The sequence below is a fragment of the Marmota marmota genome, unplaced genomic scaffold (genome assembly GCF_001458135.2).
Source record: "Marmota marmota marmota unplaced genomic scaffold, marMar, whole genome shotgun sequence".
NCBI lineage: Eukaryota > Metazoa > Chordata > Mammalia > Rodentia > Sciuridae > Marmota > Marmota marmota.
Genome location: NW_026000005.1, coordinates 33,632,808 through 33,644,132, shown reverse-complemented (window position 1 = coordinate 33,644,132; position 11,325 = coordinate 33,632,808).

The window sequence follows — 11,325 nt, the reverse complement described above, 5'->3', positions numbered from 1 at the left end:
AATTAAGGATTTTTTCTTTATTTCTAAGTCTTACTTTCCTGCAGAAACCATCTTCCATCTGATCAAGATGGGCATTTTCAAGGATTCTTTTGCCTTTTTAAAGCGCCAGAATAAAAGTAATATCCTCAAATTTTCGGTCAAACTGCTATAACAGTTCCTCATCTTTACAGTGCATTTTCTAAAGGCAAGAAACTATTTATGAACTGGACAGGGATGGGTCTCTTGAACTGAGGAGTGAGTGAGTATTCATGATGTAAAATAGCCTAGGAACAAAAAACAGGACACTGGTCTTCTTTTGGGGAGACCTTAGAAAAGGCATAAGGGATAAGGTGAGTGGCTCTGTTCAACATCCATGCCTCAAGCGGCAAGGCCTTTGAAGACCGAGCACAGCTCAGAGACAGGGATCATAGAAAGACGAGCACAGCTCAGAGACAGGGATCATAGAAAGAAGACGCTGAGGAACTGTGCCTTGGAAGGGAGAGGGAAATATTACATATAGTTCACTGAACTTTGCAAAGTCAGTAAAAGGGGCACTTTACCTTGGTCAAATAAAACATGTATTCTGTATTGTTAAGAAGAAGCCTTTTCCCATCTAAGTCCTGGCAGGCGGTGCTGTCCTGTCAGGAGAGGCTGACTGTGGTCTTCTCCAGTCGAAGGCTTGCTCAGGATGCCCTGCTGTCCTTCCTGCTTCATCTTCTACTGTCCCTTCTCTGCCCTGGTTCCGGGTGTTTCCTCTACTACGCAGGTCAATACACATTCACGCATCACTTAACAATGAGGATATGATTTTGATAAATGTCATCGTGTGAACATCACAGAGTGTGATTACAGAAACAAGAGGGTACAACAGTACTAGGTGACCTGATCTTATGGCACCGCTGTCATGTTTGGTCAACCTGCACTCTGTGGAGCATGACCACAGTGTTCTTCTTCTCCCTCCTAGCCCTCCCTGGAGGGAATTTTTAAATCAGCCCAAATGGCTTGTCAGCACATTTCACCAAACAAGAGTCTTTTCTCTGGGGAACCATGTCCCACAATGTTATCAAGCTGTTGTCCAGACATTTCTTTACATAGGTAAAAAGCAGAATAAATAAATAAATAAATAAATAAATAAATAAATAAATAAATAAATAAATAAATTTAAAAACAAAATTCACTGATTTTAATTATTTATTGAAATTTTTTTCTTTACATAATTTAAAAATATACGTGATGGCCTATGCACTTTAACATGGTTTCCAGGCTAACAAATCAATTGCTTATGCTTAGTAAGATCAGAAGAAATAGTAATACATCAGTGATGTTTGGTACATGGTAGCTAAGAGAAGAAAGGACTTTGATCTACTTAACAGGATCCTGAAGGCTTAGAGTTTAGCCTAGAGTCAGTTTAAGTCTGCCACTTAAATATTGTTGTGTCCCTTTGAGATTGAAGTCCATACAGGCATTGAACTGCAACAACTTTGCATCTATGAAGTGAATAAAACTGAATAAAATAAACCCCTTTCATATCCTTAGCCCCTTCTACCAGAAGACTTACAGTTCATTTATAACTAAAGGCCACTAGGTGGCAGCAGGGGGAAATCAGAGACCAGTTTGTATGACCTTGATGGGGAGGGTACCAGCTACCTTCACTTGTGCAGAAGGTGCACGAAAGAGTTGTAGGGTTCTGGCCTGTTTTTGTAACTCTGAAGGTGTTGTGGGGAAAGAATTAATATAAAGGAACAGGAATCTAAAAATCCACAGCTATAAATGTGCTTATCTGTCAGCAGTCAAATTGGTAATATCCTGGCTTGAAGTCCGAATGAGTCTCTGGGGCATCTCTGAGAAAATGTGATTGTTGCTCTGTTTTATCCTGTTATAATTGTTGAGACATGTTTTCTCCTCTGTTGTAATTTCATGCCATCTTGCAACCAGAAGGTGCTTATTAAATGTTTAATTATCAGAGTTTAATTGATTAGGAAAAGGTATGGCATGATATGTAGATCCAGGCTTATGCTTCATTTTAGTCAATTAATATGGCTGGACTTTTAAGAGCATGGAATACTTGGTGTAGTAAGGGGCTGGACTTGCAGAGGTGGAAAGATGTCCAAATCCAGATCTTGGGCTGATAATGGAGACTGTTCTGAGAATCTGCAGGGTTGGTGGTGGCAGGGTGGTTAACTACGATGGCTGAGTTAGACATAAGAGATGTGATTCTAGTGGGAACAGTGTTGGATGTAGCAGTGGAGTTAGCTACGGGAGTATAGCTAGATATGGCAATAAAGTGAAATGTGAAAAAGACAGGGGTGAGGTTAGGGTGGGCACACTGTAGGGATCAAAAAGATGGGTGCCTTGAAACACAGACAAATATAGAATATTTGAGTTTCATAATTTTCTAATTTTTGCTCAGGGTAGATTTTTTTCTGATAATGATTTTTAAATTTTTTTTTATCTTAGCATTCCACAAGAGTGTGGGCACAGTGCCAGGCTTACGAAGTTGACACTCAACACATATTTGAGTTGAACAGTTTTAGATGGTTACAGTTGGCTGTGTAAGGGGATGGGGTGGGATTCCACTAAAATATGAATATCTTATTAGCATCATTGTGGAGTGCTTCCTATTTCTCATGAAACTGTCCCAAGTGTGATTGTAGCCAACTGGAGGTGCTGTTACGCCAAAGTCTGTATTCTTTCTTGGTTGTCAAATCTGATGTGCTATGCAATTCCCAAGCTCCTGGAGCAACATCAGGATGGAGGAGAGGGACGGGAGCAAGAGGCCTAGACCAACATTTAAGGAGGCACATTGTTCGGGGGGTGTGCAAGTGCAGGGTCAGCCCCTAGAGTGAGTGCCTCCTTAAATGTTGCACTAGTCCCCTCATCTGTTTCACCTTCCTTCTGGCCGTGCTTGGAAATGTTTGAAAATTGCAGATTGGGGACCCATTCCCCAGAGTTGACAATTCAGAAGATCTTAAGTACAGTGGCAGAATCTGGGTTTCAATGAGCATCCAGTCAACCTTAGGGATTCTATTGCAGGCGTTTAGAATCATCACCCTTTGAGAAACTGCTTCTGCCAACAGTCTCCTGCAAGAGATGCTCATATTCAGTGAAATAATTCTCTTCTTCTCTTTGGTTTTAGGAATAGATGTTGCTGAACTCACTGATTAACTATCTTGACTTTACAAGGCATGTGGTGGATCCTGAAGGCTTTTGTAGAAAGTTCCTGCATCGGTCTGTGTTGCAGGGTTTTTAGTTTGACAGGATTATGGGCTGGCCATTCCTGTGGGGTTCTTTGTGTCCATTCCAGATGGCAGGAGATCCCTGGACACACACAGTCATGTCTGAACCATGCACCATGTCTGAACCAGCAGCTATGGGAGCCATATGTAGCCTTAATTACAAAAGGAGTATAGTAGACAGAGCATATAATTAGACATGGTAAAGACATGAAAATAGTGCATACATGCTGTTTTTGCCTAGCCAGTACCATTCCCATTTTTATGCTTAGAGTTGATTTTCCTGGGGAAACTATCCTTCTCCTGGTATTAGTCCAAGAGGCTTACTTTTCCTGTCTCTCCAGTTCCTCCTCTCTTGAGCACTGCAGAGGTGTGCGAGAGTCTGTTAGATAGATGCATTCTCTCTCTTGGAAAAAGAACACTTAGTTCCATTTCAGGACCATGATCGACTGATTAGAAGGAATGGTTTTCTTTGTGCTGCGATTACTAGCAGAGAAGATGTGTGAGGCTCCTGGGAACCTGAGAGTGCCATCAACTCAGAGCCCAGAAAAGAGAGACCAACCCCTTTATCTTTGAAAAGCCTAGATCCAATCATGTCTAAAGCCAGTGTTACTTCTGCATTTTTCAGTTCCTTGAGAAAGTAAATTTCCTCTTACATTTAAACCAGTTTTTGTCATTCACAATTAGGAGCTGATTAAGACCCAGAGGGAAAAGGTCATAAAAATCTAAAGAAAAGGAAATCAGACAGAGCAGACACACAACAGGGTTAGTTTCCCTTAGTGGCAGGGCTGAAGAATCAAGCTTCCTTGAAGAGGAACCTCTTGGTTTGCCCCATGCCCTCCGCCCCCAGCCTACCTCCGATGTGCTTTTATTCTCTCCAAGGGCATCTTTCTAAAAGCCAGATTACACCTGAATAGAAAGTTGTTTAGGAAAAGACTCTACTAAATTTTCAAGAGAACAGAAATGTTTGTCACTTGAAACCGAAGAATGAGCAAAGACTATGATTATTCAAGTTTCCTCCAAGTACATGTTGAGGGGAATGAGGGAAGTGAAATTGACCGGCAGATAGCACTGAATAAAAATGGTTTGAAAATTGAGAAAGTATTTTGCATTATAGGAAACCACAGAGTAATAGTGTTATTGGAATTACACATGGAAATTTCCTTTGTCCTTGTGTTCTTCACTTGAGAAAAATTCAGGCAAGGAGCAGAAGTTTAGAAGAAGAAAGTTTTATTAGGCCATATGGGAGTGCAGTATGTTTGGATGTAGTACAGATCTGGAAAGCACATGTGTGAAACAATGCAAGAATGTTCAGAGGTGAAATGATTAGATTATGAAAGTTGTAACCCAATCAGTGGAGTAGTCCTTTGATGGATGAATAATTTAAATGGATGAATGGGTGGTAACTGTAGGCAGGGAGGATGTGGCTAGAGGAAGCAGGTCACTGGGGGTTTCTCCTGGGGGATTATATTATCCCAAGCCCCTTACACTCGTGTTTTTGGTTATCTTGTCCCGAGCTGCTTTCCTCCCCTGCATTCTTCCACCATGACATTCTGCCTCATCTTGGGCTAAGAGCAATAGAGTTGGCTGACCATGGACTGAACCTCTGAAACTGTGAGCCAAAATAACCTTTTCCTCCTGTAAGTTGTTCATATATATTTTTTAAGTTGTTGATAGACCTTTATTTTATTTATTTACATGCGGTGCTGAGAATCAAACCCAGTGTGTTACTCATGCCAGGCAAATGCGCTACCACTGAACCCCAGCCCCGGCCCCTAAGTTGTTCTTGTCCGATCTTTTGGTCATAGTGATGAAAAGCTGACTAACACATTGTGACAAGAGGAAGGGAAAATATGCTCTCGCATAAGCCAAGTGAAATGAAAGTGAGAGAGAGAGGACTACCCCTTAAGAAACGACTGGAATCCTGTTAATGTGTTGTGTACAAATTATCTGATTTTAGATACGAGTGGTAAATATATCCCACCTACTAAATAATTTATTCCTCTCCTATTTCCTTGAATTATAGCTACTCTAGTTATAGAACTATTTGGCAGTGTTCACGCATGCTCATTACCTATAGGTACCTAAGAGAAACTCAGTGGGGGGAGCAAAACTGCAATTAAAATGACATGTAATTGATATTATAAAACTATTGGTCATCCAGACTGATTAGAGGTGGTCATCTTTACTGCCAAGAGGGGAGTTTCTTTCTTTTTTCTTATTTCTTTTCTTTCTTTCTTTCTTTTTTTTAAACTACTTCATCCGTATTTCTTCCTGATATATAGTCTACCTGTCTGGATATTCCATTCAAAGTTGCCTATCTCCCATGGCACAAGAACCATACGTTTATTCTGTGTCTATAGGAAGTTAGTTATCAACCTGACAAATGGAACATTTCCTTATCCCCTATAAGTTAACACTTACCATTCCGTTGCTCATATCTAACTGCTGCTTAACAATGGCACCGAGGATGCTCAGGAGGCAGATATTGTCTATTTCTCTTCAGAGTGAAGAATCCAAGGAGAGAAACAGAAATAAAAATCTCACCTGACTAAACTCAACTTTAGTGTGCTAGACAACACCTGCATAGGAGAACTGGTCTTTCATAACTAGCTCTTTGTCCCAGTGACCTTTCTCCTATGAGATAAGTCCTGAAAGCAACAAATTTGTCCCTGGTTAACTTAAGTAAAATGACGACAACAACAAAAGAGTAGTGATTGACAGTTATAGAGTCATCCACAGCATAATGGGAAAACTAGAAGCTAGAAAAACTTGATGCTGGGAAACATGTGAACGGAAAACTCCAGGCATCTACACAGCAGTGGCCTTGGGCCTACTCATCAGGGTGCTATCCCTACAATAATTCATGTCTCATCCCCAGCCATTTATCATCTTTGGGTCCTTAGGTAAATTGTGGAAGGAGTGTTTGGCCTGTGTGGTCACAGCCCATCCTCATAGTAGGAAAGAGACGGGGTGGGGTATGGTCATTGTCATGCCCAACCCATGGAATTGGGAAGTGTTCTTCAAAGGAAAGTAAAGTGCTGTTACCAAAAGGAGAGGTGAAGGATTTGTAGAAGCAGAAACCAGACACCATATGGGGATCCTTGGATGGCTTTTGCTTTGGTGACATCCAATCATGCCACACTTCCCAGTGTGACTTCTCAGAAGTGAGCCATGTTGGTTTGGGGTGATTTGAGGTGGGTGAGGCTGCTGAGGTGGATTCAGAATTCTGACTTGCTTAGAAGAATCTCTGTTTTCTCTGAGTAAGTCTGTGCTCTTTCTTTTTTTCTCTGCTGGATTTCTGTAGGAGCACTTCAGAAATTAAACATAACTTCCCATGCAAATACCAAGGAACTTTTTTTCTATTTCCTGATATTTATGAAACACATTTATTAAGTGCTCACTGTGTGCCTGCCCTGTTCTAGATGTTACCCTGCGGCATCTCTTTCTACTTACTGAATCTCTATTGTGGGTCTGCACTTTTCTAGGTGGTGCATTTTATTTATTTATTTATTTTTAGAGAATTTTAATATTTTTTTTAGTTTTTGGCGGACACAATATCTTTGTTTGTATGTGATGCTGAGGATCAAACCCGGGCCGCACGCGTGGCAGGCGAGCGTGCTACCGCTTGAGTCACATCCCCAGCCCTAGGTGGTGCATTTATTTAGAAGAACAAAACCAAACCCCTACTTTATGAATGGAACCTATAGACCACTGTGTCCCCAGCACCTTGCTCAATAAATGTTGAACGAGTAACTGAATGACATCTGCTATGCTCTGTTTGCTCCGAACAGAGCTTTTTGGTAGAATGCATCTGTGGTGTGGCATGGGAGCTTAAATATTTTTGTTTTCTAATTTTTCCTGCTTGCATATGCATTTCTCTCTAACTCTCAAAAGCCGTCAATAAATTCTTAAAAGTGGGTGGGTTGGGTGGGAGGACTCCAAACTATACTAGTTGTTTTTTTTTTTTTTTTCAAAGCAGACTCTAGAATTTTCTCTGCTATAGAGAAATCTGAAAATAGGGGCCTGCCTATTTCTTAGTTCTGCCTTGAAAACAAGCAGCTGATAGGTTTTGTGAGTCACTGGTTGCCCCAGGGGATTGTCTACTCCCCCAACATCAGGTGCCCAGGGTTCTTGGTAAATGTCAGATGCTGCTGTATGTGGTTGGTGGTGTTGGCGTCAATATGCAGAAGGAAGGATCTAGCAACATTCTTAAAAAAGGGAAGCTCACACACACACACACACACACACACAAAATAATAATAAAAAATTAAATTAAATTAAATAAAAAAAAAAAAACAGAAAAAAAAGGAAGCTCAGTGTTCTCCATGAATGATGTCTGAAGCAGAGAGTGGGGTTGTCAAAGCATGGTCTCAGCTACCTAGAGCTGAAGCTGGAGAGTTTGGCAGTCTTGATATTCTTATCCACGGCCTACTTTATCAAAAAAGGAAAAAGAGTTGAATACTTCTGGGAAGATGAATACTGTGAATAACACTGATATGATAATCCTTAAAAAACTAATAAATATGCACACCAGTTAAAAAAAAAAACAGGTAACTAACAAGGACAGATCTCTAAGACATTTTATTAAGTTGAATAAAGCTTGTATACAGATGCATGCATACCTTTTGCATTAACACAAAAAAGCTCATTGCCAATAATAATAGCACATACAATAGAGGGTACACCACAGTGGGCACATGTGCAAATGTGTGTGCAGAAAAAAGGTTGTACATACTGGTAATAACAGTTACCCTGGGGAGGGGCAAAAAGAGGATCAGGATTGTAGATAATAAAGGGAACTTGAACAGTAATATTTCAGTATTTTGGAGAAATGTTTTATTAATAAGTTTTAAAATTCAAACTAATTTAGGAAGAAAAATATTAATAATTGTTAGAGTAGATACACACTAGACCTGATTCTTAGTAGGGCAGGGCATTAAGCTCTTGATCAAATTTATTAAATAGACTTGGCACTATGGCTTTCTGAGAATAGTCTGTCTGAAACAGACCACATAAGAGGTGCCCACACATAGCAGAGGTCGAATATGAAAAGAAATATCAGTATATGCAATCTAACTATGGTAAGGACCATTTTCCCTGACAGTCAGTCCTAGTTGATTTAGTTCAATAATTTCTGTTGAATTCTGATATTTCTACAGGCTCTAGAGATTTTAAAGGATCTCATTTGAGTCTCACAACTGTGCCTAAGAGATCTAGTTCTGTTCTCTCAATTTCACAGACTAGAAAATTGAGATTCAGAAAAATTGACTTATCTAAAAGTCAAAATTTATAAAGGAGCTGAATGCTTCTCTAATTTTTCCATTCTGAACAGATCCAACTCTGTCAGTTAATAGCATCTGTCAGACCCTACAGTCCATCTTCTTGCTAGCTGAATTCACATTTTGGCAATGCCCTTTAACCATTGTCTACATGAACCTAGGAGGATTGACTTGAAATCCAAAATCCAATTTCAGAATATATATATTCTGAAAGTCCCTACAAGTTCATACTGTCGCCAGAACAAGACAAAAATCTATGAATGGCAATGCACTTTTAAACATAATACACTACCCATGAGCATTGACACTGTTGACAATTAATTCTCTTCCTTCCTCTTCAGCCCTCCAAACTTGTTCCTCCCATACTCCTATCTCAGTCGATGACGATGACGCTTCACCCTTAATGGTTTGTAAACCCCAAACCTTGGACTCTGTCTTTTGTAAATCTTTTTGGTTCTACCTTCAAATTCTATTCAGAGTTCAACCATTTCCTATTACCAATACTGCTACTGCCCTGCATACTGCCACTGCATCTGTCACCAGGACCATTGTGATGGGCTCCATATGCATCTCCCCACAATAGTCCTTGGCACCCAGTTTCTTCTAAAGACTGCAGCTAATGGAGCTGCTTGCCATCTAGGTCACTCCCTCTATTCAAAATGCTCCAGTGGTTTGCTCAGTTCGTACAGCAAAATCCAGAGTGCCTGTGATGCCCTACAAGGTCTAACCTTCTACGGTCTCCTACTACTCTCCCTCAAGCCCCTTTTGTCTCCTGGATCCCTGGATCCTTATTCTTTCTCAGGCACCCTATAGTTTATTCTCTCTTCTCTAGGGTATTGCACATGGCCTTCACTCTGCCTAAAATACTCTTCCCTGGACATCATGGCTAGCTTGTTCATCTTCAAGTCTTTGCTGAAATGTCACAGCCTCAAGGAGGCCTTCTCTGACCGCCCCATTTAAAATTGCAGGCACCAGTCCCTCCCCCACTTACTGCCTTCAAACACACACACACACACACACACACACACACACACACACTCATTTTAATCCACAGTACATACCATTGTCTTCCATACTAAATAATTTACTTGTTTCATTTGTCTAACTCCCTCTAAAACGTTGAATCCATGAGAGTAGGGCTTTTTGTTTACTTTCTCCTCTGCCATATCCCCCCTCCTAAAACAAACATCTGGAACATAACAGATGTTCATTAAATATCTGTCAATATATCAAATTGGCAAAGATAAAAATAAGCTTGCACCTTATATTGGTGGGAGCAGGGGATGTAATGAAATACTTTTGTGTGTCAGAGTGTAAAGTGGGATTATTAATTGGAGAGCAGTTTGGCAAGATTCATCAAAATTAAAAAGGCACCTTACTTAGGATACAGCAATTCAACCACCAAACATGACTTCAATGGATATTTTTAAGAATATGACCAAATGTATTAGTTCAAGGATGTTCACTGCAGGTTTGTCTTTTTTTTTAATTTATATATGACAGCAGAATGCATTACAATTCTTATTACACATATAGAGCACAATTTTTCATATCTCTGGTTGTCCACAAAGTATATTCACACCAATTCATGTCTTCATACATGTACTTTGGATAATAATGGTCATCATGTTCCACCATCATTTCTAAACCCATGCACCTTCCCTTCCCCTCCAACCCCTCTGCCCTATCTACAGTTCCTCTATTTCTCCTATGCTCCCCCTCCCTATCCCACTATGAATCAGCCTCCTTATATCAAAGAAAACATTTGGCATTTGGTTATTTGGGATTGGCTAACTTCACTTAGCATTATCTTTTCTAACTCCATCCATTTACCTGCAAAAATTCATGATTTTATTTTCTTTCATTGCTGAGTAATATTCCATTGTGTATATATGCCATATTTTTAAAAATCCACTCATCTACTGAAGGGCATCTAGGTTGGTTCCACAGTTTAGCTATTGTGAATTGTACTGCTATAAACATTGATGTGGCTGTGTCCCTATAGTATGCTGTTTTTAAGTCCTTTGGGTATAGGCCCAGGAGAAGGATAGCTGAGTCAAATGGTGGTTTCATTTCCAATTATCCAAGAAATCTCCTTAATAACAAAAGCTTGGAATTAATTGAAATGTCCATCAGAAGGAGTCTGGGGAAAACCTGGGGGCATTCATTAAGACTGAAGTACATGCAATTGTTAAATTGACATAGAGAAAGATACACACTCACTGATAAGTCACCATGACATCCCGAGTGAAATTATGTGGAATATGTTGCTGTTTGGACAAAAAAGAAGGATATGTGTACATATACTTAACAAGTTTATACGAGGAGCATAAAGAATACATCTATACATAACTTTAAGGTATAAATAAACACATAACAACAGCTCTGGAGCCCTTCCCCCTTTTCCTCAGGGGCTATTCAAGAACCGGAGTTTTGAAAACATTTTAAAAAAATCAGATGTCAATATGTCATTTGAAAAACAAAACAAAAAACACCTCTATACTGCATCCATCCAGAGTCTTTTGTTAATTTGTGCTGTATGGGGCTGACGTGTTAAAAATATGCCTTAAACTCTGCTTTGCAGGGGGGAGGGTGGAGACTTTTATTTCCTCCCTCAGTGAAGCCAATAAAAAGTATGAATAGACTCCGCGGACCTCTTGCGCTGTGGCTCCAGGGCTTTCCCCTCGCTGCCCTCCTCCGACCTGCAGCCAGCCTGTCGCTGCGCTTGGACTCTGCCGCCTGGCTGGAGTCCCGACTTCCTCCTTAGAGGGCGGCAGCGGGCATCTCGGCGACGCATGCGCCCCAATTTGCGCCCGGGGAATTAAAAAAAA